Raw genomic sequence first — 26,557 nt, 5'->3', positions numbered from 1 at the left:
CAACAATGTTGGCTGAGGATCTGTATAGTTAAAGTCAGAGTCATAGATTCTTTTCCTGTTATTGTAGAAATAGTAATACTTTGGTAACTGGGTTGATGGGCAGGAAATCTTTGTTAGGAATGCTTGGCTAAATTGCCATGTTTTAACTTTCTTTCTGAAGGTGAGGTAGCTGTGCTCCAAATGTAAGGATAATGGAAACATGTTCCAGATCTTTGATGCATAACAGCTAAAAGCCCGAAGTCTGGTGCAGGACAGTCTAGCAGAGGCCAAAGGCAGGTGATGCAGGTGCATGAATGAGGTTTGTTCTACTCTGGAGATTTGCAATTCCATTCTGAGGTTTTGATCAAGAATTGAACAAAGCCTTCTGCTGAAAGATTATCAGTGGCAGTGATGGGTGTTTGAGCTTCAGGTTTAGAACGTTTCTGCAGAGTTTCCTTGGGTGATTTATCGCTAGTTCAAGTTGTTTATAAATGTAGTCTTTTTTTGCTTGATGGATGGCCACTTTGTATTTTTTGGAGTGTTCTTTGCAAAGCTGGATGTTTTAATGTATTTTTTTGTTTATGCCAAACATGTTCAAGTTGTCGAGATTGTTGTTTGAATAAGTATTTTTATGGAACCAAGGACAATTTCAGGCAGTTTGGGCGGGATTTCGCTTGAGAGGTGTTAATGTTTCAATGGCAGAAATAAATGTATCATTCCTCTGCTGAACTAGCAGTTCAAACTGGTCTGACATGTTGATGGTAGTTGATATTTTTAGGTATTCTCTTAGAATGTCATTGGTAACCAGTATTTCCTCAATATACTGTCCCAATGAGGATCAAATAGCTTTCTTATTACCTGAGCTGTTATTTGTTGATGGGGAAAATCCTAGGGGGGGTAGTAGTTCCAGAGAATTAGAGACAGGTGGATATGGTTCCTATTCACAAAAGTGGAAGTAAGGAGGAGGCTGGGAACTACCAAAGCACTGGTATCGGAGGCAGGCTACTTTTCCATAGGCTACCTTGTACAAACTGGTTAGTCTGTCCTCTGTGGTGATTTTCTGCATCAAACTTGTTTCCTGCTTACTGTTTGCTTTATTTCTGCAAGAATCTGTGGAGATCAATTCTCTTTTATCATTACTTTCCATGTTTCCCACACCATCTCTGTAAAAATACTCCTATCAGCAGAGGATACTGCAGTTTTTGGAATTCAAGGGACAGCAAGATCCAAGGCATCATGCTTTTACCAGAGATTGGTCTTGTCTGACAAATTTGATTGATGGTGTTATGAATTGCTCTGCCCGCGGGTCCCCCCACGAGCAGGCACGGACTCACTCAGCTGTTTTCTTCACCGATGCGGCAGGACGCCGCCATCGGCCCGCCCAAGCGGCCAGGAGGCCACCCTGCTTGCTTCTTCGCTCCGCGGCCGGAGCCATGGCCTCCCACAGGGCAGGGACGCCCCCGACGCGATCGCCATCTTCGCGGCGTTTAGGCCACAGCCCCGGGCTTGATTAGCGGCAGGAGCCGCCCCCGGGGCCTCCCGCAGCGGCTGGAGCCACTGCCGACATCAAAGCCTGCGTCCAGGCTCTCCCCTGCCTTCTCTGCTAGCGTCTGACGCCAGACGCTGTGCAGGCCGCTGTCCGCGGTCCTGCAGAGCCCTGCTCCTGCTTCTTAGACGCGCAGCCGCGTCTCTCTTCATTATTTAAAGGGCCAGACACAGGAAGTGTCTGGGCCCCACCTTGTGGACTACTTCCTGCTTGAGCCCTATAAAGGGCTGCTTCGCTCATTGTTCCTTGCCTTGCATCGTGTTCCAGTCTTCGCTCTGGAGGCTCCGGCCTGCCAGAGACTTTGTAAGGTCTTCTTCTTGTGGAGCTCCTCACCTTGATGTCGTCTTGTCATGCTATGCCATGTCCATGTCTTCGCCTGAGGTCCATGTCCAGGTTTCTTCAGCCTTCGTCTTGGTGTTCCTGCCTTCCTGGTTGTTCCTTCCCGACGCCATGCCTCGTCTCTCCTCCTGAGCCTTCTGGTACCGGTAGGCCGGGGGTCCCTCAGAGGCAGTATTCCTGGGTGGACTGCCTGCCGGTGGACGGTTGTCCTGTGCTCCTGAGCCGTCTGGTCCTGATGTGTCTTCCTGTGCTGTCCCGCTCCTGTCGTGGTCTGTGACCAGCCTTGGGGCTGTGTAGGGCACGTAACGGACAGGGTGGTCCACGACTCAGTCCCGTGGGTGACCTGAGTAGGGCGCCCTGAGAGACAGTGCCAATGTCCATGCCTTGTCTTGCCTCCCTTGGATGTCTCGTCTATGGATGCCATTGCATCAGCCATGTGTCTTGTTCCTGGATGTCGTTGCATCAGCCATGTCTCTTGTTCCTGGATGCCGTCGCATCAATCCACAGTTATGTCTTCAAAGCCCTGGTGTCATGTCTTCAGCCAAGTGTCTTCGTTCCATATGATGCCGTTGCATCAACCACAGTGTCTTCGTGTCAAGGCCCGTCTGCCCTCAACCTCAGGCCAGGCCTGCTGCTCCATGCTGCTCGCAGCAGGTCCGAAAGGGCCCGGAATGGTCGGAGGATCATTCACCTTCCAACATCCTCGGATGTTTGGCCATGGGAGCTTGCCGGCCTGGCAGAGGGTAGAGTGTTCAGCCATGCGGGGCCACCGTCAACCCTTGGTTCGGCCTTGGACAGCCGGGGTCGGGCTGAGGCCCATGGGCACACTAAAACCATCCGTTACACAACAGATGGGTAACCAGAGAGTTGGATCATGAGAGAGTTCTAGATGTAGTATATTTGGCTTTCAGTAAGGCCTTTTATATGATTTATTTATTTATTTGTCCAATTTTTATATTCCACTTTTCAGCACTTCAAAGCGGATTACATTCAGGTACTGTAGTTATTTCTCTGTGCCCAGAGGGCTCACAATCTAAGTTCAGCATGTGACTTATAAATAAATTGAGTGACCTTGCTAAGGGTCCTAAAGTGACTCTGGTTGAGTAGAAGGTGACAAAGTATAGTGGTAAATGGAGTTCATGTCAAGGAAGGGGACATTACTAGTGGTGTGCCACACAGATAAGTCCTTCGACTAGTTCTTTTTAAAAATTTTGCAAGCAACATTGTGCAAGGATTGTCAGGAAAGGTTTATATTTTTGCTGATAATAACAAAATCTGCAACAGAGTAAAGGGCCGGGAAGGTGTGGAAAACATGAGGAGGGGATCTGGTGTCTGAGGAATGATCTGGTATCTGGAACCTAAGATTTAATGCTAAAAAAAACCACAGAATTGTACATTTAGGCTGCAAAAACACAAGAGAGAGGTACAATATAGTGGGATGAAATTCTTCTAAGCAGAAAAGCAGAGTGAGATCTGGGGATGATCATATCTGATGAACTTAAGGTGGCAAAACAGATGGATAAAGTAACAGTAAAGTCCAAAAAGATGCTTGGGTGCTTAGGAAAAGAAATGGTCAACAGAAAATTGGAGGTGATGTTGCCCCTGTATAGATTCCAGGTAAGACCTAATTTGGAATACTCTTCTACAATTCTGGAGACTGTGCCTTTAAAAGGATATTAAGTGGAGTCAGTCCAGAGGGTAGCTGCTAAAATGAGCTATGGTCTTCGTTCTAAAGCATATGAGAACAGACTTAAAGATCTAAAATGTATACCCTAGAGGGTAGGCAAGATAAGGGAGATATGACATTTGAATACTTCCAAGGTTTCCATACACAGGAGGTAGGCCTCTTTCAAAGGAAAGAAAACTCTAGTATGAGGAGTCATGGGATGAGAGTGCAAGGGGATAGACTCAGGGGTAATCTAAAGAGAGGATAGTGGTTGCATGGAACGGCTTCCCCAAGGAGGTGATGGAGACTAGATGAGTATATAATTCAAGAAAGCATGGAATAAACACGTGTGATCACTGAGAGATTGGTAAGCATTACAAAGCTGAATTAGTTGGTGTGAAAGGGCAGACTAGATAGGCTATATGATCTTTTTTTCTGCTGTTGCACTTCTTTGTTTCTATGTTTCAACTTGGTGCCTGATTGTTCATGGGACAGAGCATGTCATGTGAGTCCTGAACAACTAATGGAAGCAAAAACTTTCTGTATTCTGAATGCAGAAGCATACCTGATAGATGTTTGGGGAATATAACTCAAGGTAGGAGGGAATACACATTGTCCTCTGCTTAGCATACCTCCTATTCTAGAATTGATGTAATTTTTGCATTGAAAGGTATTTTACGCAATGTAAGAAGGGCTGATAGGAGCAATCACCTAGCTTGATCATGTGCCAGTAACAGTAGAATTACCAAGCTGGATGGATTTTTCACTCTAGCAGAACTGGAGACTCATACAAATTCTCCTTAAGGGAAAGGGTATAAAAGATAAAATCTGAAAAAAGTGAGGGAGTATTTTTTGAAATAATGCTGGTGGGGATGTGTTTGTAGAGATGGTGAGGGAGAAACGTGGAAATTAATGATAAAAAAGAATTGATCTCCATAGGTACTTGCAGTAAAAACGCAAAAAGTAAGCAGAAAAGATGTTTAATGCAGGAAATCAGAGTTTAAAAAGAAAAAATAGAATAGAATCAACATATCTTCTGGATCTAATTACTCACAAGAGAGGTCAAATTAACTCCCTCATTAATAAAGGCTTTAAAAGAAGCATAGTTAGTACCAAACAATGGTTTTATGATAAGGGTAATAAAGCTGATAAATTACTAGCATCTAAGTTACAGGCACAACAGAACCAGCATTTCATTAATTGCATAAAAACTGAGCTGGGGGAATTGCATCAGAATCTCAAAAAACAGGGAATTGCTTTGTGGCATATTATAGCAAATGGAATAGATCAGAACTAGATGAAAATCAGTAAGAGTGACAATTTTTTTTTCTCTAAGATAACCATGAGGAAAATGACAGAAGAGGAAAAGGTTACATTGGTTAGGGAGATAATTTGCCAGGAAGTGAAGGATGCACTAGGCTCTGGCAAAAGCCAGACTGAGCACGGCTTCTCAATGAACTTCTGTAAGGTTTTCCATAGCAAGGTAATACCTAGACTGATGTACCTGTGTACAACAATATTTTCAGAGGCTCTTCTTTTCTTTACTCCATGCAAAAGAGAAATATCACTAGGGATGTGCATGTAAGAATGTATTTATTTACTTTTTTTATCATTTTGTTTGATGGGGTTTTTTTGTTTATTTTGGTTTATTTTGTTTATTAGAAATGAAATCTATACCACAACAAAAAGGAAAGGAAAGGAAAGGAAAGGCTGTCTCCCTCACTAAGCCATCTCTCCCCTGTACTACCAACTTCAAAAATTGAAGCACCACCACAAGCATTTTCCTATCCCTCCACTCTCCCTGAATGACTTTATCCCTTCTATGGGTTCCCAAAGTTGAAATGGGCTAGGAGAAATCCCCAGTTGCCCTTTCCTTACATCTTTCTGTTTTCAAAATGGCACCAGCCTCAGGTCTAACTGATTTGGTAATTTCCCTCCACAGAAAAGGGATGAGGTGAAGGCCCTCTCTCCACAGAGTTGTCTGGAGCAGAGTGCTATCCTGGGAGAGTGGCAGGACCCCATGGTTGGAGTGCCTAGGTCAATATGAGTGGGGAAAAGTGCCTTGGGGTCTTGAGAGTTTTAGTGAAAACAAGCAGTAATGTCAAGGAAGAGAGGTTACATAGTAATAATGGAGAAAAGGACCAAATGGTCCATCCAGTCTGACAAGCAAGCTTCTTAAGGAAGTATCTACCACTCTGTGCAGGTTATTCCCATGTTTCTCTTAAGGGTAATAACTTCTGCTCTGTGCAGTTGTCCCCAAGCCTTATGATAACACATAAAAATTGCAGCCAGCAACATTTTTTACTAGGTGATAAGTTTACTTGAAAATTCAGATAGTCTTGTTTGACATGCTTTGCTTATGAACTTGGATATATAAGCAGTACTGTGCTTTTTCCTTTATGTCTGCCTATCAATACCCCAGAATGTAGTAGTCTGGGCCCACTTGGTTGTTGTCTGAATCCAATTCCTCTTTTCCCCCTACCATCAAAGTGGAGGCAAATGTTGTAGTTGCATTAAAATAATCAAGGCTTATTGAGCGTGGGAGAATGCTCCCGGGACCCCTGCTGGACCACCAGGTATTTTAAAAAAATGTGGGGGGGTCCGGAGGGTGGGGGGATACTAACAAACTCATTTTAAAGGGTCAGGTTGTGTTTTTAGGTTGTGTCCTTTCTTCCTGCCCCCCCCCCCCCCATAACGATAAGAAAACCCACTAAATTAATCATGGGATTTCCTATCGCTATTGGGGACCCCCCAATATCTGATGATATTGAAAATATCGGACGATATTTTCAGTCATCAGATAAACGATTCACATCCCTAGTACTTTTCCAGTTTGGTCAATCCTCAGTCCAGAGCCATATAGAAACTGTGGAGGCCCGGGATATGTTGCAATTTCCTGAGTGTATTTATCTAAGATCTCAATTCAACCAAAGTTGCTCACTAAGCCTTAGGTGGCACCTAGCCATTTGGGTCACTGTAAGTTGCTGAACTGGTCCTGAAAGTAGCGGTGGGTGAGGAACATGGTTGCCATTTACAGGGGAATGTCTTAACCATATGTTCTGTTGGCCGTGATGTGTGTCATCAAATTGTAGAGAGATACAACTAGGTGCTGGATGAGCTCTACTGCAGGATCAAGTGGCACCCATGTTATCGGGGCATGGAGTAGAACCACCCAGTGGTGCAAGAAACCATCCAAGTGCATTGTCAACAGTAGAAAGTGGGCCACTGCATCAAGAAACTTGCAGTGGAAATAGTCAGTCTAGATGAGCACTGCCACAGGTTGTCTGTGTCCAGGATCTAGACTGGAGGCATTACGGTACAAGTGCTAGACCCTGCCTGGTATTACCCTTAGTATAGGCTGCCTTAGTAACAGTTTTCAGAATCATGCTGATCATATCAATTAAAATTCATGTGGATCAAGTTACATGTTGTGACAATTTTGCTATACTGTAGCTGTTTTGCTATTTTCTGCTCTATTGTAGGTGTTGAGATAGCATCAGCTCTGTACAAGTACTGAGCATCTATATAGTGTATGTGGTTATTCTGTACTGATTGTGATATATTTAAAGGTTTAGGCTGCCTTTAACTTTTGAATTCTAGAATCTTCCCTATTCTGGACATAGGAACCATTAGAGACGAATCCACTCTGTTGGTTAGTTCTTTGTCATTTAAGGATATTAAATTCTATACTTTATGAGCATTTGTGTGCATCGTTAGAATGTTGTTATGGAAAAATGGTTACCATATTACACATTTTTGTCTTTGCTGGGGGAAGGTGTAACCCTACCAACTGTTACTAGCATGCTTCAAAGGAGCTAAACCTTTCTGAATGGTTCCTGCTGTCCAGAGTTTATTCAGAATTGAGGGAGTTCTGTGTAAAGGGCAGAACTCTTGCCATCTGTTAACATCCTCAGTAAGATAAGGATGGGTACTAGAGGGATGAGGTAATGCTCATTGCAGAATGATAGGAGCATGAGGAAGATAGAATAGTATAAGGGGGAGGTGCATTCTGTACGTGGGGAATGAGTTGGTATAAAGCTATTTAAGATGCTGTTACAGGCATTCTGAAAAGGAAGCAAGAAGAATAGTAAAGGAGTTCTCAGGAGTGTAAGGTTTTTTAAGAATCTAATAATTCTGATGTTCTTGTAGTTATTGAAGAATCCTGTTAGTCATCCAGATGGAGGAAACCCTAGGAGAAAGGGTGCAATTCCTACTGGAGAAGCTCCAGGAGAAAGGAAAGATTCTTGTTGTTTTGATGCTGGAATGATGCTGCCCCGAAGGCCTTGGCACTGAAGTCTGAGCTTGGGATTTATTTGCAAAGAAATATTTGAAGAAGTGTGGGAAATTATTTGAGTTTCCTGAACTGTAACCTATTACTGCTTGAAGGATCATCATTTCTGAAAAGTTATCTGATTTCTTTTGGATTTACAAATAAATCATTACTTTTGCAACCAATGTACATTGTGGACATTGGGCTTTGTGCTTTTGGTAAATCTTCTCTTTGCCCTCCTAAAGACATTCTGGTCCTCTGTTGGAGTTACCTGTTCCCAGAGCTGCAACAGTGGCATTCACCTCCTTATGCAGCTTTGAAGGTTACCCTGAGGAAAAGAGAATTTACCTTGATGTCAAACAAAAATACTAGACATATATCATGTTGGAAACCAGTTTTTCAGGGTTTTAGTATTTTTATAGTAGGTTTTTTTAAACAATACAAACTGAGTACTATCAGCACACAGTACACAATAACATGATACATTTCAACACAGAAATCACTAGAGATGTGAATCTCTAGTGATTTCTGTGTTTTTTTTTCATCCGGCCCGATCGCGGTTTTGTTTATCAGCTGCGCCCGAGCCGATAAACAAAAAAACCCACCCCGACTCTTTAAAACTAATCCCTTAGCTTCCCCCACCCTCCTGACCCCCCGTAAAACTTTTCACAGGTACCTTGTGGTCCAGTGGGGGTCCCGGGATTGATCTCCCGCTCTCGGGATGTCGGCTGCCACTAATAAAAATGGCGCCGATGGCCTTTGCTCTCACCATGTGACAGGGTATCCGTGCCATTGGCTGGCCCCAGTTACATGGAGGGAGTACTGGATGGCCAGTGCCATCTTTAAAAATGGCGCGGGCCACCCAGTGCTCCTACTATGTGACAGGGGCCGGCCAATGGCACGGATACCCTGTCACATGGTAAGGGTAAAGGCCATTGGCGCCTTTTTTAATAGTGGCAGCCGACGGCCCGGGAGCAGCAGATCACTCCCGGGACCCCCATTGGACCACCAGGTACCTGTAAAAAGATTTTTGGGGGGTCGGGAGGGTGGGGGAAGCTAAGGGATTAGTTTTAAAGGGTCGGGGTGGGTTTAGGAGTTATATTTGTGTGCCATTTTTCCCACCCTCCCCCAAAACGATGAGAACCCCCACGAACAATATCGTGGGGTTTTCCTATCGTTTTGGAGGGCCCCTGATTTCTGATGATTTTGAAAATATCGTACGATATTTTCAATCGTCCGAAGCCCGATTCACATTCCTAGAAATCACTTATGCTCAATGATTATGAAATATTCTTTACCCTTATACTGTGGTAAAGTTGATGAAGCCTAGTAGGCATACCTACTAGACCCTTGCCAACAGCTGCTGAACACTCCCTGGTCTGGGATAAGCTGGAGTTTCTGTTACGATCCCGGTCACTAGACTAGTGACCGGGAGCTTACCTCTCTCACCCGCGCTGCGAACCGCCGGGTTCGGGGCCCTCCACGCGGCTTGGCAGCGGCGTCTCCACGAGGGAGACGTCGCCGGAGACTCCTCCCCTCGGCGAGGGAACGCGTGCGCGCGAAGGGCAGCGTTTTGTGCTGTCAACACCCGGATGTGCTGACACGCCCCCCGTGACGTCAGACGCCGACCGGGGGATTTAAACCGGGCTCTTTCCTCACCAAAGTGCCTTGCAACGAGGTTCCTTCTTTGAAGAGCTAGTTGCCGTCGTTCCTGTTCCCCGCTGATTGCCTGCCTGCCTGCTTGATTCCTGCCTGGTTCCTGGATTCCTGCTTATCTTCAGCCTGCCTTGATTCCGGTTTGTAACTCCGATTCCTGCTTGTCTTCAGCCTGCCTTGACTCCGGTCCGTGACTCCGGTTCCTGCTTGTCTTCAGCCTGCCTTGACTCCGGTCCGTGACTCCGATTCCTGCTTGTCTTCAGCCTGCCTTGACCCCGGTCCGTGACTCCGATTCCTGATTGTCTTCAGCCTGCCTAGACTCCGGTTCGTATTCCACTCCTGGGCTTCTCCGTCCTCGCCTAAGTCCCAGCGGTCCGGGTCCCTACGGGCTCCTCCCGGGGGGACCTCGGGCTTCCAGGGCGAAGACTCCTAAGTCCTAGCGACCCGGGCTCCCACAGCTCCTCTGGAGGAGTCACGGGTTTCCAGGTGAAGCTCCATCTGCCCAGTGGGAGTTCTGCCTCCCGACTGTCCCCTCGGGTCAGTCGGCCTAAGGATCCACTTCCGGATTTCGTCCTTCGTAACAGTTTGCAAGGCCATGGATCCGGCGGATCTCGCTGGTCTCCAGGCCATTCCGGGCCTGGCTCAGTGCCTGGTACAACAACAACAGGTTCTGGATTCCCTGGTAGCCACGGTGGAGCGAATGGCTACCCGTATGGACGCAGAACCTCCGGCACCAGTTCCTGTGGTCGCACCTGCGCCGGTAGTTACGATCCAGACGCCTACACAGCTGCCTGCTCCTTCACGCTACGCTGGAGACGCCAAGGGGTGTCGCGGGTTTTTGAATCAATGTTTCGTGCGATTTGCCTTGCTTCCGAATCAGTTCCCTACGGATTCTGTCAAGGTCGCTTATATTTTTTCCCTACTGGATGGGAAGGCCCTGCACTGGGCTTCACCGATGTGGGAGAAAAGTGATCCTACTCTCACCAATTTGGATCTCTTCGTGGCTGGGTTTCGTGCAGCCTTCGACGAGCCTGCCCGTCAGACCTCTGCCACATCGGAATTATTGCAACTCCGGCAAGGGGGCCGTACTCTGGCCGAGTATGCCTTGGAATTCCGCACCCTCGCCCTTGAGGTGGGTTGGCGTGACGATGCTCTTCGGGGAATTTTCCTTGAAGGATTGGCTGGTCGGATCAAGGACGTACTAGCCGCCCGGGACCTTCCCGAAGGATTAGACTCACTCATAGAGCTAGCTGGACGTGTCGACCTACGTTTGCAACAGAGAGCTCGGGAAGTACGCCCTCCGAGACGCCTGTCCCCGCTAGCTCCGGCATTCTCGAGACCGCTCACTCCGATGCCCAGGTCGTCGGTCGCCTCGGCCGAGGCTTCTGCTGAAGAACCTATGCAGTTAGGACGCACTTCCCTAACTGAAGAAGAGAAACGCCACCAGCGGACACTGGGGTTGTGTCTTTACTGCGGTGGTAAGGGGCATTTTTTTTCCCAGTGTAAGGAACGGCCGGGAAACGCCCACGCCTAGGAAGGAAGGAGGAGTACCTCCTGGGCTGTTTCAACGCTGCTCCTCAATGTACAGTGCCTGTAACTCTGAGGTTCTCAGAGGACACTTTTTCTACTCAGGCCTTGATTGACTCCGGGGCTGGGGGTAACTTTATCACCCGAGAGCTGGTACAAAAGCTTCACTTGGACACAGTTCCCCGTGACCCACCTCTCTGCATTACCTCTATTCAAGGAACACCTTTACCGGGCAGTATCTCTCTTGTCACCACTCCGATCTTCCTTCGCACTGGTCTGTTACATGAAGAAGAGATCTCCTTCCTGGTATTGGAGAAGTCTGTATATCCCATAGTTTTGGGTCTGCCCTGGTTACAACTTCACTCACCCGTGATTCGCTGGGATGACCTACAGATCGCACAGTGGAGTTCTTATTGCCTACAGCATTGCATCAAGGCCACGGTGGTTCCGCCTATCCCCTTGGCTCATGCTGGGTTGAAACTTCCTGACCAGTACAACGACTTCTCTGACGTGTTTTCCAAGGACAAGGCGGAATTATTACCTCACCATCGTCCTTTCGACTGCTCTATTGAGCTGCTCCCTGATACGACTCCGCCGCGAGGTAGGGTGTACCCCCTCTCTCTGCCCGAAACAAGAGCTATGTCCGATTATATTAAGGAGAATCTCGCCAAAGGATTCATCCGTGCATCCAAATCACCTGCCGGGGCCGGATTCTTCTTTGTCGCTAAAAAGGACGGTTCCTTACGCCCTTGCATTGATTACCGGGGCTTAAATGCTATCACCAAGAAGGACCGGTATCCGTTGCCAGTGATTCCCGAGCTACTGGACAAGCTTCAGGGGGCTCGGGTGTTTACTAAGCTGGACTTAAGGGGTGCGCATCCGTCCCGGCGACGAGTGGAAAACCGCTTTCAATACCCGGGACGGACACTACGAGTATCTGGTTATGCCCTTTGGTCTATGCAATGCGCCAGCAGTATTCCAGCACCTCATGAATGAGGTACTCAGGGAGTTGCTCAACTCCTGCGTTATTGTATACTTGGATGACGTTCTTATCTTTTCAAGAGATTTGGATACTCATCGTCGTCAAGTCCGACAAGTACTCCAAATCCTCCGAGAGCATCAGCTCTACGCCAAATTGGAGAAATGTATATTTGAGCGGGACTCGTTGCCCTTTCTTGGGTATATTGTATCCGCCACCGGATTCAGCATGGACCCCGAAAAAGTCTCCGCCATCAAGAAGTGGCCTCAACCTGTGGGCCTAAAGGCATTACAATGTTTTTTGGGTTTTGCAAACTTTTACAGGCACTTCATACCCGGATATTCACGATTAGTGGCACCTCTGACCGCTCTGACTAAAAAAGGAGCAGACACACAACACTGGACTCCGGGGGCTTGCAAAGCTTTTCAAGATTTGAAAGATGCGTTTCTGCAAGAGACTTGCCTCCGCCATCCGGACCCGTTACGCCCTTTCGTAGTGGAGGTAGATGCTTCCAGTGTGGCGGTAGGAGCAGTTTTGTCTCAGCATTCTGCATCTGGTCAATTGCTACCTTGCTCCTTTTTCTCTAAGAAGTTTACACCAGCCGAGAACAACTACGGGATCGGCGATAAGGAGCTCCTGGCCATTAAGCTGGCTTTCAAAGAATGGAGGCAATGGCTGGAGGGAGCCCAACATCAGGTCACGGTGTATACCGATCATAAGAATTTGGAATTCTTATCACAAGCCCAACGCCTTAACCCAAGGCAGGCTCGTTGGTCTCTATTTTTCAGCCGATTTGATTTCATCCTTAAGTACCGTCCGGCTACTAAGAACGTTCGTGCTGATGCATTGTCTCGAAACTCCATCTTTGAGGAGGAAGATGATCCTCCACAGTATATCATCGATCCAGCTAAAGTTTCCCTTGCAGGCACCGGTATTTCCTCAACCGACAAAGTAATTGTTCCTCGCCGAGATAGGAGGAGGGTGCTGGAATGGGCCCACGACTCCCTTTCGGGAGGTCATGCCGGTCAAGGGAGAACTTTGACACTTTTGAATCGGTACTACTGGTGGCCCCGAGTACGACAGGACGTACACGAATATGTGGCTTTGTGCCCCGTTTGTGCCAGACAAAAGCCGCTGGTTGGACGTCCTTGGGGTCTGCTGCAGCCTCTGCCTATTCCTGCCGAACCCTGGACCCACATCGCCACGGATTTCGTGGTGGACCTGCCTCTGTCGGAGGGACATACGGTAATCTGGGTCACGGTGGACCGATTCTCCAAGATGGTCCATCTGGTACCGCTGCCCAAACTTCCATCGGCCCCGGAGTTGGCACGTCTCTTTATTCTGCACATCTTCCGAGCACATGGTCTTCCGCAGAGTATCGTGTCAGATCGTGGTTCACAGTTCACGGCGCGCTATTGGCGTGCTATCTGCAAGAAGTTTGGAGTGCAGCTAAATCTATCTACCGCTTTCCACCCCCAAAGTAATGGGCAAACGGAGCGTATGAACCGGTCACTCAAATTGTTTCTTCGCAGCTTCATCACCGAAAAGAGGGATAATTGGGTCTCTCTATTGCCTTGGGCTGAATTTGCGTACAACAATCACCAACACTCCGTTACGGGTCATACTCCGTTCCAAGTCGTCTTTGGAAGACATCTTCAGCCCCCAATACCGCTTCCCTTGGAGGTTCCCTCACCAGCGGTTCAGTCTATAGCTTCCCAGCTCCACCGACTCTGGAAGGTCCTTCAGCAGCGACTATCGATGGCAGCTCAGAGAACTCGTACAGTGGCAGATCGTCATCGGCGTTCTGCGCCAGAATTGGTCCCTGGTACTAAGGTTTGGCTGAGCACCAAGAACCTGCGCTTCCCAGGCCACACTCACAAGTTAAAACCCAGGTTCTGTGGTCCTTTCTCCGTGGCAGAACGAATTGGCATGGTATCATACAGGTTACGTCTCCCGTCTCGTCTGAGAGTTCACAATGTGTTTCATGTCTCCCTCCTGAAACCAGTAGTATACTCACGTTTTCATCGGCCTACTCCAGATGATGTTTCTGCTTCCTCTCCTGGGGAACCTGTGTACCAAGTTCATGAAGTTCGGGATGTGCGCTTCGCTAACCGTCGATGGGAGTATCTACTGTCCTGGGAGGGTTGCGGCCCAGAGGAGGACTCCTGGGAACCTGCCCGTAATATTTTGGATAAATCATTGTTGACACAGTTTCATTTGGACAATCCCGGGAAGGCCGGTCCTCTTCGGAGGGGGCGTAAGAGGTGGGGTACTGTTACGATCCCGGTCACTAGACTAGTGACCGGGAGCTTACCTCTCTCACCCGCGCTGCGAACCGCCAGGTTCGGGGCCCTCCACACGGCTTGGCAGCGGCGTCTCCACGAGGGAGACGTCGCCGGAGACTCCTCCCCTCGGCGAGGGAACGCGCGCGCGCGAAGGGCAGCGTTTTGTGCTGTCAGCACCCGGATGTGCTGACACGCCCCCCGTGACGTCAGACGCCGACCGGGGGATTTAAACCGGGCTCTTTCCTCACCAAAGTGCCTTGCAACGAGGTTCCTTCTTTGAAGAGCTAGTTGCCATCGTTCCTGTTCCCCGCTGATTGCCTGCCTGCCTGCTTGATTCCTGCCTGGTTCCTGGATTCCTGCTTATCTTCAGCCTGCCTTGATTCCGGTTTGTAACTCCGATTCCTGCTTGTCTTCAGCCTGCCTTAACTCCGGTCCGTGACTCCGGTTCCTGCTTGTCTTCAGCCTGCCTTGACTCCGGTCCGTGACTCCGATTCCTGCTTGTCTTCAGCCTGCCTTGACTCCGGTCCGTGACTCCGATTCCTGCTTGTCTTCAGCCTGCCTTGACTCCGGTCCGTGACTCCGATTCCTGCTTGTCTTCAGCCTGCCTTGACCCCGGTCCGTGACTCCGATTCCTGATTGTCTTCAGCCTGCCTAGACTCCGGTTCGTATTCCACTCCTGGGCTTCTCCGTCCTCGCCTAAGTCCCAGCGGTCCGGGTCCCTACTGGCTCCTCCCGGGGGGACCTCGGGCTTCCAGGGCGAAGACTCCTAAGTCCTAGCGACCCGGGCTCCCACAGCTCCTCTGGAGGAGTCACGGGTTTCCAGGTGAAGCTCCATCTGCCCAGTGGGAGTTCTGCCTCCCGACTGCCCCCTCGGGTCAGTCGGCCTAAGGATCCACTTCCGGATTTCGTCCTTCGTAACAGTTTCTCATATACCAGCCCCTTTCCCCACAGGTTGAGCCATTGTTACTCTGTCTTTTCTCAGTTACCTTTTACCCCCCTTCCCAGTTCTGACCTCCCTGTTAAATTGTAATTTCTAAGCTTAACCCATTTTACTGTAAACCGGCATGATGTCCACAACTAATGCCGGTATATAAAAATGTTAAATAAATAAATAAATTGGTTTCCAGGGGCCAGAAGGACTTAGATGGGTACCAAGGATGAACCAAGAGAAAGTCCAAGGACAGGCCAAAACTCAGGTTAGGCAATAGGCAGGTCAAAGTCAGAATACAAGGCAAGGACAGATCCAGGTGGCAAGTAATTCAAGGCCGAGACAGAGGCCAGGACCAGAAAATCAGGCCAAGACAGACAAGGCACAAGAGAGGACAAAATGAACAAGGCAAAATAAGACAAGACTCCAAGGCCAATTACAAGGCAGGCAGACAGGGAGATGTAACAGAGACAGGGCAAGGCTGGACAAGGCAAGGCTTGGCAGGCTGGACGAGGCACGGTTAAGCAAGCTGGAAGGCAGGCTTGAATGAGGGCTGGACAAAGCAAAGCTCGCAGGTAGGCTTGAATGAGGCAAGAAAAGCAACACACATTGCTAACAAGCAGAATGACCAGTTGCTAATGCAGGGCAGACAGCATGGCTGGGACCTTTAAACCCCACATGCACTGTAATTAAAAGGCACTGTGTTGCACACATGTGCCTAGGAGGAGCCTTGGTTGGTGGTGTTGGTGGCATTCCTTTTGCACCTGGGCCTGCTGGTGTCTCACGGTGAGTGATGCCGGTTGCAGGATGATCCCATGACCAACAAACATAACACAACTAAATGATCAATATTATTATTCAAGAATAAATTAAAGTACAGTTGCATGGATAAGTGTCCAGTTCTGGTAATAGTGTCATTGCGATCTGCAGCTCTCTGACAGGTCTTCTAATAATTTAAATCCAATTCAAATGAATAATTTCAAAGCTAGTTCTCTAGTCAACTTGACCCAACAGATGATATCTGGTCTGATCAAACAGGTATCCTCTAATAAGAACCTATAATAAAACAGTAAAAGGAAAACAAAGCCACACAGACAAAACAAACAATTAAAGTTTCAACTTTCAACGTTTATTTATTTATTTATTTATTTATTTATTTGTGGTTTTTATATACCGTTCATCGTTTGGAACATCTGATCGGTTTACAGTATAACAGCAAAATTCAGCAACAAGCTTTAAATGTAACTTAGTGAGTAACCATGAAGGCAGAAGGAAGAAGGTAGTTGAATAACAAGAGCGAGGTGAGACGGTAGAGAGTGGGAGATAACTAACTCCGAACTATATACAAATATTTACAGCTGGCATATAGGTAAGCGTGTGTTGCTGTATCAATTAGGGGGGAAAGGGAGTTAAGTGAAGGCTTGCCTGAAGAGCCAGGTTTTGAGGTTTTGTTTGAACTTTTTGTAGCATGATTCTTGTCGTAGGGTGTGAGGCATATTGTTCCATAAAGAGGGGCCAGAATGGATAAGGCTCAGTTTGTGGTAGACTTCAGTCTAGTCATTTTGTAGGAAGGGGTGTGAAGTGTGGCTGCATGTTGTTTTCTGAATGTTCTACCGGAGTCGTGGAAGTAGAGGTGTTCCTTGAACCATTGCATGTCATTGTTGTAGAGAGATTTATGGATGAGGGTGAGTGTTTTATATTGTATCCGTGTGGATATGGGAAGCCAGTGCAAATGTTTGAGAACAGGGGTGATATGTTTGTTCTTGTGTACATTGGTAAGGATGCAGGCAGCAGCGTTTTGTAGGATCTGTAGGGGCTGGATTGTGCTTTTTGGTAGGCCTAGAAGAATGGAGTTGCAGTAATCAATTTTAGTTAGAATGATGGCTTGCAATTTGGTTTGAAAGTCACTGAGGTGTAGAAGGGGTTTGAGTTTTTTTTAGTGTGTGTAATTGTAAAAGCCCTCTTTCAGGGTAGAGTTAATGAAGTTTTATAGATTAAAATGAGTGTCAAGGATTACACCGAGGCTGCGGACGTGAGAGGAGAATGGAGTGGGTGGTGTAGATGGAATAGGTGGCGTACGTGTAGTGTAGCTGGTGGGCTGGGGGTTGTTGGGGATGGTGTTTGGGTAGATGGCAAGTAGCTCTGTTTTTGCTGTGTTGAGGGCGAGAAAGTTGTCAGTGAGCAAGGAATTAATGGCAGGGAATGCTGATTTCTAGGTCTTGAGGGCATTCGAGGGTATGTCAGTGATGGGGATGAGAATATGGATGTCATCAGCATATATAAAATGTGGAAGACCAAGGTTAGACAGGAGTCGGCATAGAGGGAGGAGATATATATTAAATAAATTGGAGGACAGAGAAGAGCCTTGGGGAACGCCTTGAGCTAACTTATATGAATTAGATTCGTGATTTCCTATTTTTACTTTGAATTGATGGTTACTGAGAAAGGAATGAAACCAGAGGAGGACGGAACCTGTAACTCCGATTTCCTGAAGGCATTTGAGTAATATATTGTGATTAACCGTGTCAAAGGTGGAAGAGATGTCAAGTAGTGCAAGGATGTAGGAATGACCTTTGTCTAGGGCTTTCAGGATGTAGTCGGATAGCGAGGAGAGGAGGGTTTCCGTACTATGTAGTTTCCGGAAGCCGTATTGGGAGGGGAATAGGATGTGGTTGTCATTCAAGTAGTCTGTTAATTGGTGATTGACAATTTTTTCAAGGATTTTGGCTAGGAATGGGAGGTTGGAGATGGGGCGAAAGTTAACAGGTTCAGTAGGGTCAAGGGAGGGTTTTTTGAGGATGGGCTTGACAATGGCTTGTTTTAATTGGTTTGGGACATGTCCATGCGATAAGGAGCTGTTGAGTATTAGGGAAATGGGTTTGGCGATTGTGTTCGGGATGGTGAGGAGGCTTTTTGTGGGAATGTGATCAGATGGGTGAATAGCAGGCTTGATCTTCTTAAGGATTGACTAGATTTCCATTTCAGTGGTGTTAGCAAGGAAAGGGAGGCTTGGGGCGGGTGTGAGCCGATGTGAATGGGTATTGTGGTCGGGCAAGCTATCAGGAGTCAGAGCAGTATCAGTGTTAAAATGGGGTAGGGGAATGGGGGTGCATTTAGTAGGTAGGGGTATTTGGGTAGTGGAGGGGGGTGGAGGTGTCTGAGGGGATGAGAAGGGTGGGTGAGGAGGGAAATGTGACATAATGTTCTGGATTTTGTCATTGAAGTAAAGAGCGAGCTTTTCACAAGTGGCCTGGTTGTCATTGTCAGGGACAGATGGGGTGTGTGATTTGGTTAGGCTAGCAGCAAAGTCAAAGAGGGCATGCACATTGAACTGGTATTGGTGAATTCTCTGAGCATAGAAGTCTCTTTTTGTTTTATTGGTAGCTTCTCGGTAGGTGTTGAGGAGGGCTTGATATTTTGTGAGATGTTGGGAGGAAGGATTTTGGCGCCAACTTTTTTCACTTTTGCGAAGGGTGAGTTTCAACTTCTTTAGTTCAGTAGTGTACCAGGGCTTCTTTTTGTGTTTCGCTGGGTGGATGGCACGGGATAGGAGGGGACAAAGGTGATCAGCTACATAATCCAGTCCTACAATGTGTGTCCTTTTAGCCTCACTGAGCACAGACCTTCCCAGAGGCATGGTTAGGTTGATGGGGGAAGTATATGTATTGATGGCATTTTCAAATCTACTTTCATACTTTCTATCAAATTTCTCCATAAAAAAGCAAATGCAAGTGTCCACCTATGATTTGTACCTGTGCAATTTTCAAAATTAAAGTTCTTTCATGTGTTTCCTTTCAAAATTGGTTCAGAGCCCATGGGTAAAAAGTATGTGCAGACCTTGTATCAATACAGGCAGTGTAAATATTGCCTCCCTAATATTTTTGATCAGAGGATGTCCAGCTGATCCACACCTAATTTTTCTAGTGTCAGTGAATGGCAGAGTTATTTTATGCTCTGAAAGAAGTATTCCACATACTATTCACCTTTTGGTGGCTGCTAGATAACTGGGGACCAGATACTGGAGTAATATAACTATGCACCCCGTGGAAGCATGGATCAGCTTAATATGGGAAACACTCTTTGAAAACGTTAACATTGTAAGTTAGGAAAATGTATCTAGATATATAAAAGTAAAAAGCAGAAAGATAATATAGCAAAAAGATTGGGATTAGAACCTAATTTTATAGGGGTGTGGGGTTTTTTTTTTGGGGGGGGGTTCATTTCATTATGGACTTAAATTGAGCAGTTACTACTTTGATGATTTGTAGGGAAGAAGGGAGATGGGATATGGGATGGAATAAAATGGGGACAGGGGATTCTTTGAGCAGTGTTCACCTTTAGCAATAGCAAAGGAATATCTATTAGATTAACTTACCTGATAATACAAAAGCACTTATAGAAAAGTAAAAATAAATTAGGTAGAATGTGGGATATAGTGTGAGTTGTATATGATTTATGAGGTATAATAACGAGACACTCTCATGTATTTTATTTTCGCTCAAAGTATAGTTTTAAAGATAAGAATGCAACATGATTATTTATAGTGTTTGGCTTGACATAGTCAGCCATGACTAAGTTCTTTCTGTATCAAATTGTGGTTAGTATCTATTAATGACGATGAGGCAACAGATAATCAGAGTATGCATTTGTATTGCAGATATTAACTAAATCTGCAAGTATAGTAAAATATAGTTTAAAACTCTGGATTATTGCAATGCTATATATGCTGGAGTGACTATGTTCATCCAGAACACTGCCTCTTGTATTCTTGGGTCTAAGGACTAGGATCATATCACCCTAATACTGAATTCTCAGAGTAATGATTTTAAAATTCTTATCTTCATTTTTAAGGCATTATATGAATTGGCCCCAAAGAATTTATTAGATAGGCTTGTAGTATATAAACCTCAAAGGTACTTAGGATCTTCACAAAAGAATAAACTGTGTCACCTCACTTACCCCTAGATTCATCATTCTGCTATAATTATAGTGGAATAAAGACCATTAAAAAAAAAAAGGGTCGGCGGGTGATAGTTTGCAGGCAGCTGCATTGCGGCAGTGCATTTTCACCAATGAAACAGCTGTAGCTATTTCCGGTACTACTGAGGGTGATAATGTATGATACATTATTACCCGCAGCGCTACAGGCCCATAATTTACCAAAACCCCACGCAAACTCCTCCTCTTTCCCTAATTTACATTTTCAAATCACGGTGAGGGAATTATCGCGTGCGTTAGGGCGTTATCGTGTGTGATAACCCCTTAATGAATGCGATAACGGCCCCTTAAAGAGGTTAGGCTGGTTGAGACTCAGAAGAAACCATTTTCATTCAGTATGGCCTTGATGCTTCCTTCCCTCTTCTTCCCCATCTTTCAAAAGCAAAAAAGCAATAAGAGGACTCAGAATCAGAGCCCAGATGGTGCACCCCTTAGGAGTGCAGCTTTGGTGCGCTGGTGCAGACATGCCACTGCAGGTCAGTTTACATCTCCCCTGAAGCACCTTGCATGATGTCACAGGGAGAGGAAACTCACTGTAGCAGTTGGGTTGGTAGAATCTCTTGTCAGAGAGACCTCTTCTCTTCACTCTCCCTGGTCAAACACTGCTGCACGCTGGTTTATATCCCCCCCTCCCCCCGAAGCACCTTGTATGATATCACGTGGAGGGGGGGGGGGGGAGGCAAGTCACTGTGGTGGTCAGGTTGGTGGAATCACCTGGCAGAGGAACCTCATCTCTTCACTCAATCATTTCTATTATTTAAAAGCTAGAGTAAAAAAAAAAAAAAACAAGCTTTGCTGTGTATACAGACACTCCCAACCGAACTAAGGACACAACCTAATTTAAAAACCTTCAAGGAGGAACTGAAAACCTGGCTTTTCACCAAAGCCTACCAAAACATCCGATGACAATCACAACCCCTCCTCATGATATACCATGATACTGGGCCTCTATATGTCCATTCCTCTCAACAGTGTTAACCTTTAAACAACCTTATTTATTTAACCTCCTCCTGCAACTATGTAAACCTGCATATTTAACCTAATCTTGTCTATTTATTTAAGAACCATGTAAACCTGCAACCTTGTAAACCTGCATATTTAACCTAATCTTTTCTTTATAACCTCCTGTAACCAAGTGAATTGCATATTTAACCTTACTAATTCTTTAACTTAAAGCGTTATAATATCCATACTAACACTTTAACATACGTTAATCCGTTGAAAATTGTAAACCGTTATGATGGCGAAACCGAATGATGGTATGTAAAACTCAATAAATAGATAAATAAATAAATGAGCCTAAGAGGGTTGCCTCTTCGGTAGCCTCTTCGGGAAATTTAGGGAATGGAGATTCTTATTGTTACTAATAATTTGGTGAATATTCGTATTGTGATGGGAAAGAGAAATTATGTTTTAGCCCCTAAGTATAAAGGGAAGGTTATCCCTAGGGCTAAAACTAGAAGGGATTTAAGATGGCTGTCATAACTGACAGATTATCATATGGGGATAGTGGTAGAGGTTTAATTGTGGAAAAAAGGATGTTTAAGTATGTTTTAATTAATGGTAGATCCTTATCAAAGAATTGGTTATATGTTCATGATTTAATTATTGATAGGAATAATGATTTGATTTCATTTGTATTAATGAAATGTGGTTAAAGAGAAAACAGTCTATAGCTCCTGTATTTCCAAAGCCTGTCCTAAGAGTTATTCCCTACAAACTGCATGTATAATAGGGTAAAGAAGAAAGGTGGGGAGGTAGCTGTAATTTTTTGTAAGTCCCTCTCTTTGAAAAGGAGATCAGGTGCAAGGTTGTGCGAGTTTGTTAGTGATGTTAGATTATATGGAACTGATTATTTCTTTATGGTATTGTCCATGTGGATCCTCACAAGCCCAGATTGACTTAATGTTGGAAACGTTATTGGGTCAATCATTGAGATATTCTTATTGGTTATGGGGAATTTTAACTTAAGTGCAGTATTTTATCTAAACATTAGCTACAAGTGGTGTTTTTTAGGTTGTGAAAAGTGTAACTTATGAAAAGGGGCATATTTTGAATCTGCTTTTTGGGTCAGAAGAAGCTAGGCAGCAAGGTAATTAAGGGACAGAGAAGTTGACATGGTCAGATCATTCTCTCAGTAATAGGTTTAGACATTTTGATAACCAAAAGCAGACTCAGGATATGAGAAAGAAATAAAGATAGGATTTAAGAAGGTGGATCTTCCTCGGTTTGTGGAGGAGGTGTCTAATATAGTAGGGGAGCAATGGGAAGATCAGTTAGTTAATGCAGATTTTTAGGTAAGGAGTTGGGATATTTCTTTTAGAGAAGGGATGGAATTAGTCTCAGGTCCCAAGAAGAGACAGCATGTAAGCCGCAGAATAGTAAGAGAGTGACTGCCTTTGGTATACTATGCAACTTCAAGAACTGAATCGTGAATTGCACCATTTGGAGAAGTGATGGAGAAAGACAGGGGCAGTTGAGGGTAAGAGATCCTGGAGAGTGGCAGCTACTGATTATTTTAAAAAAGTGATATCTGAAAAGAAGTCATTTTACTCAGACAGCATTGAGGAGACATAATGATTTGAGGATAATTTTTAAATTGGTAGGTTCTATGTCGGGAGATGATAATAAGTGGAATTTTGTTTATTGGATACTTCTGATTGTGTTGCACTTGAGGGTGGACCCTTGTCCTGGGGCAGAGATGGAAGGTCTCCTGAAAGGGAACAGGAGGTAACTGCCCCCAAGGGCGGAGCACTGGATGAGATAGAAGCTAGTAGGAGCTTCACCACTGGAAGCCTGAGGTCCCCCCGGGAGGAGCCCGTAGGGACCCTGGCTGCTTGGACTTAGGTGGGCCTCACAGGGTCTCCTAAGAGAGTGAATGTCCGGCATGCCCACGGAGACAGGGCGAGCGCAATCAGGTTCAAAGGAGGCTGCTGGTTGGAACAGGGAGAACCAGAACAGAGTTGGTGATGACAAGGCGAGGAACAGAGCCAGAATCTGGAGACGAGGTCAGGCAGGCAAAGGTCAATGTCCAGAGGTCAGTCCAAGGAATGGTTAGTAATGCAGAGGTCATGTACTGGAGGTCAGATGAGGTCAAAGGCAGGCTGGAGTCCTGAGGCAGGCGGCAAGCAGGCAGGTAGGTCAGGAACAAGCTGTGGTCTTTGAGGCAGGCGGCAGGCAGGCAGGTCAGGAACAAGCTGAGGTCAGTACCAGAAAGACAGTCCGAGGGTACTACCTGGGTAGACAGACAGACAAACACAGGAACAAGCAGGACTCAGGAACTAGGGTACAGGAACAAGTTAGGAATGGAACTAGAACAGAAGGATCCTGGAATGAGACTAGGAACAAGCAGGAACAAGTACAAGCACAGAGGCAATCTCAGAACAACTCGACCCGATTGCCAAGGCAAGGAAGGAGAGACAGGAACTTCCTTATATCGAGGAATCAATCAGGGCACGCCGCGGAGCTAGGACCCGCCCTTGGCCCTATATGAGTCCGGGCAGCCCATGCGCGCGTATGGGAGTGGCTTACATGGCCAAAGATGCCGAGCCTCGGCGTGAGGCCTGGCGCACAGTGGAAGGCCCGGCGATCGCCACCGTGGGATGCTGGGGCTTGGCAGGACTGGTAACTACCATGAGGGAGGTCGTCCCGGGGCCCGCTGTGGAACTATGAAGGTGAGCAGGACTGCGCGTGGGACAGTTGTGAGCGGGGCGCACAACAGATTGTGATTTATTATGCTTTGTTTTTAAAGAAAAAGTTTTGAACTTAAAGAAATCAGTCACTAAAGGCTTGCTGGAAGAAGTAGCACAGGAAATCAGTCACTCAAAGTTTGTTAGATAAAGAATTTTTACAGGAAAAGTTGGCCGAGGTAACTGATAGTTTGAAATCAGTTGAATCTGAGATGGCTGACAGATTTGGGGAATTTCATCTTGTATCTTTTAATGAAATTAAATCAGTGGTGAATGGATAAAGAAGTCTAAATATCTATTTAATTGGCATGTGACCAGATACGATATTGAAGGGGCTTTGGAAAATGGCTAATTCTTCACTGACTAAAAGGTTAGTCCCTGAGTTGTTGAAAAAGTCTGTTGTTCCCCTGGTTTTAAAGGGTGCTGATGTGGACCCAAGGATATGCTCCAACTATAGATCCATAGCTAATTTACCTTTTGCAGCTAAAGTGGTAGAGAAGGTTGTAACCTCTCAGGTTTCTGAATTTTTAGAAAGGACAAATAAGTTGGATCCGGCTCAGGTCGAGTTCCGAAGGGGGTATAGCATGGAGGCCATCAGAGTGGACATGGTGGACTACATGCTTCTCCACTGGAATTAGGGGCAAATAGTCTTCATGGTACTTCTTGACTAATCAAGGGCATTTGATCAGGTGGATCATGGTATTCTTGTGTCACATTGCCAGACACTAGGGTTAGAAGGAACTGTCCTGAAATAGATAATGAGTTTTTTTCAGAATAAAAGCAGTTGATGTATTTTCAGGAGTCCTGTTCATGTACATGTAAAATAAATTGCAGAGTTCCACAGAGACCTCATTGTCCCCCATATATTTAATTATATCTGGCACCGTTGGGGGGCATTATTCGGTCATTTGATTTTATTCCTTTCATATATGCAAATGAAGTCCAATTTTGGTGCCCATGGGATCCAATTTGGGACTGGTTCTCTCTCATTTAAGATTGTATGCATACTGTTAGCACTTGGTTGAGAGTGAACTACTTGATTTTCAATTCCAAAAAGATGGAAATACTACAAGTAGGTTCTGACTTGGAGAAAAATCAGCTTCCAATTGAGGGGGTGATGGTTACAGCAACTGATATAGTGAGATCCTTAGGGGCAATGTTAAATACTAGCTGGATGATGGAAAGCCAAATAAGTGCAGAGCTGTGAACAGCCTATGGGCATTTAAGGAAGGTGAGGCAATTAAAATCATTTCTGAGTTTTAGAGCATTAAAATCGATGGTGTATCCCTTGTAAAAGCAGTATTGGATTATTGTAATGCCATTTATTGGGGTCCTCATGGTTCAGAGATTCTGAGTAGTCCAAAATATGGCTGCAAGACTTGTTATGGGTCAGTCCAGATGGGAATCCGCTGCTCACCTTCTTGTGAAGTTACATTGGTTGCCTGTAAAGTTACGATGTATGTTTAAACTTCTTGTACTCACTCGCGTGGAACTTGCCCCCCACATATATCTCACAGGGTATGCTGGAAATTGTCATCTAGAAATGTATTTTCACAATACCACTATCACCTCCAACTTCCATTAGTTAAAGTCTATTGACATGTTAAATTAAAGAATAGCTTGTTCTCTATGTTCTTCCATAGTTGATTAGAGAAAGACCTAATGCAGTTTGCCATCAAGTAAAGACTTGGTTGATGGTATCTGAGGTATGATTAATCTGAGCTGGTACCAATAGTGGAAGTTGAGCTGTCCCAGTCTCTGGAATGGGTGTTTAAATATTGGTATATTTTGTATAGATGATTTTATTGTTAATATTTTAATGGGTTTATTTTAGTTTTATTTGTTTTAAGTACATTGCTTTGGAAGATTTTATTGTAAAAGTGATTCATAAATTTTAAAAAATAAATAAATCACTGAGGGAAAGTGTCTTTTCAGATGTATTAAAGAAGGCAATGGTTAGACTTCTGCTTAAAAAAATGATTTCTGAAATTTCTGACCTGTGTCTTATCTGTGGAAGATATTATACAGGGCCGTATACATGCACTTGCATGAATTTTTAGAGGAAATGTAGATGCACACCAATCAAATTTTAGGGTAAAATATGGCACAAATATGGTTTTACTGGCTTTATAAAATGATCTGCATTGAATTTTAGATAAAACCTTTAGTACTGGGATCATTCTTTTAGACCTGCTGATTTGAATCACCAGATTGACTAGTTCAAATAATTTATATATATATATATATATATATATATATTCATCCTTTTGTGACACTTCAAAGCAGATTATGTTTAGGTACTATAGATATTTCCCTATCTCCAGAGGTCATACAGTCTAAGTTTATACCTGAGGCAATGGAGTGAAGTAATTTGCCCAAGGTCAAAAAGACTTGTCAGCGTAATTTGAATGCTGGCTTTCCTGGAAAAAAGGTTTTTAAAAATTGTACGATGTATTATTTAATGAATCTGTTGCTCTACTCCTCACTACTCTAGGCAAATTGCTTTGAAAGAGTGATTAAGAAATATAAACAATAAGGGGCAGATTTTAAAAAAGTACGCGAGTTCCTACTTTTGTTCACGCACACGGCGCAAACAAGAGTACGCCGGATTTTAATAGATAAGCGCATAGCCCGCGCATATCTTTTAAAATCGGGGGTCGGCATGCACAAGGCTGCACAAAATCGGCAGCCTGAG

Source organism: Rhinatrema bivittatum, chromosome 3 (assembly GCF_901001135.1).
Source record: "Rhinatrema bivittatum chromosome 3, aRhiBiv1.1, whole genome shotgun sequence".
Taxonomy (NCBI): Eukaryota; Metazoa; Chordata; class Amphibia; order Gymnophiona; family Rhinatrematidae; genus Rhinatrema; species Rhinatrema bivittatum.
Note: the sequence above shows the minus strand (reverse complement) of the source record.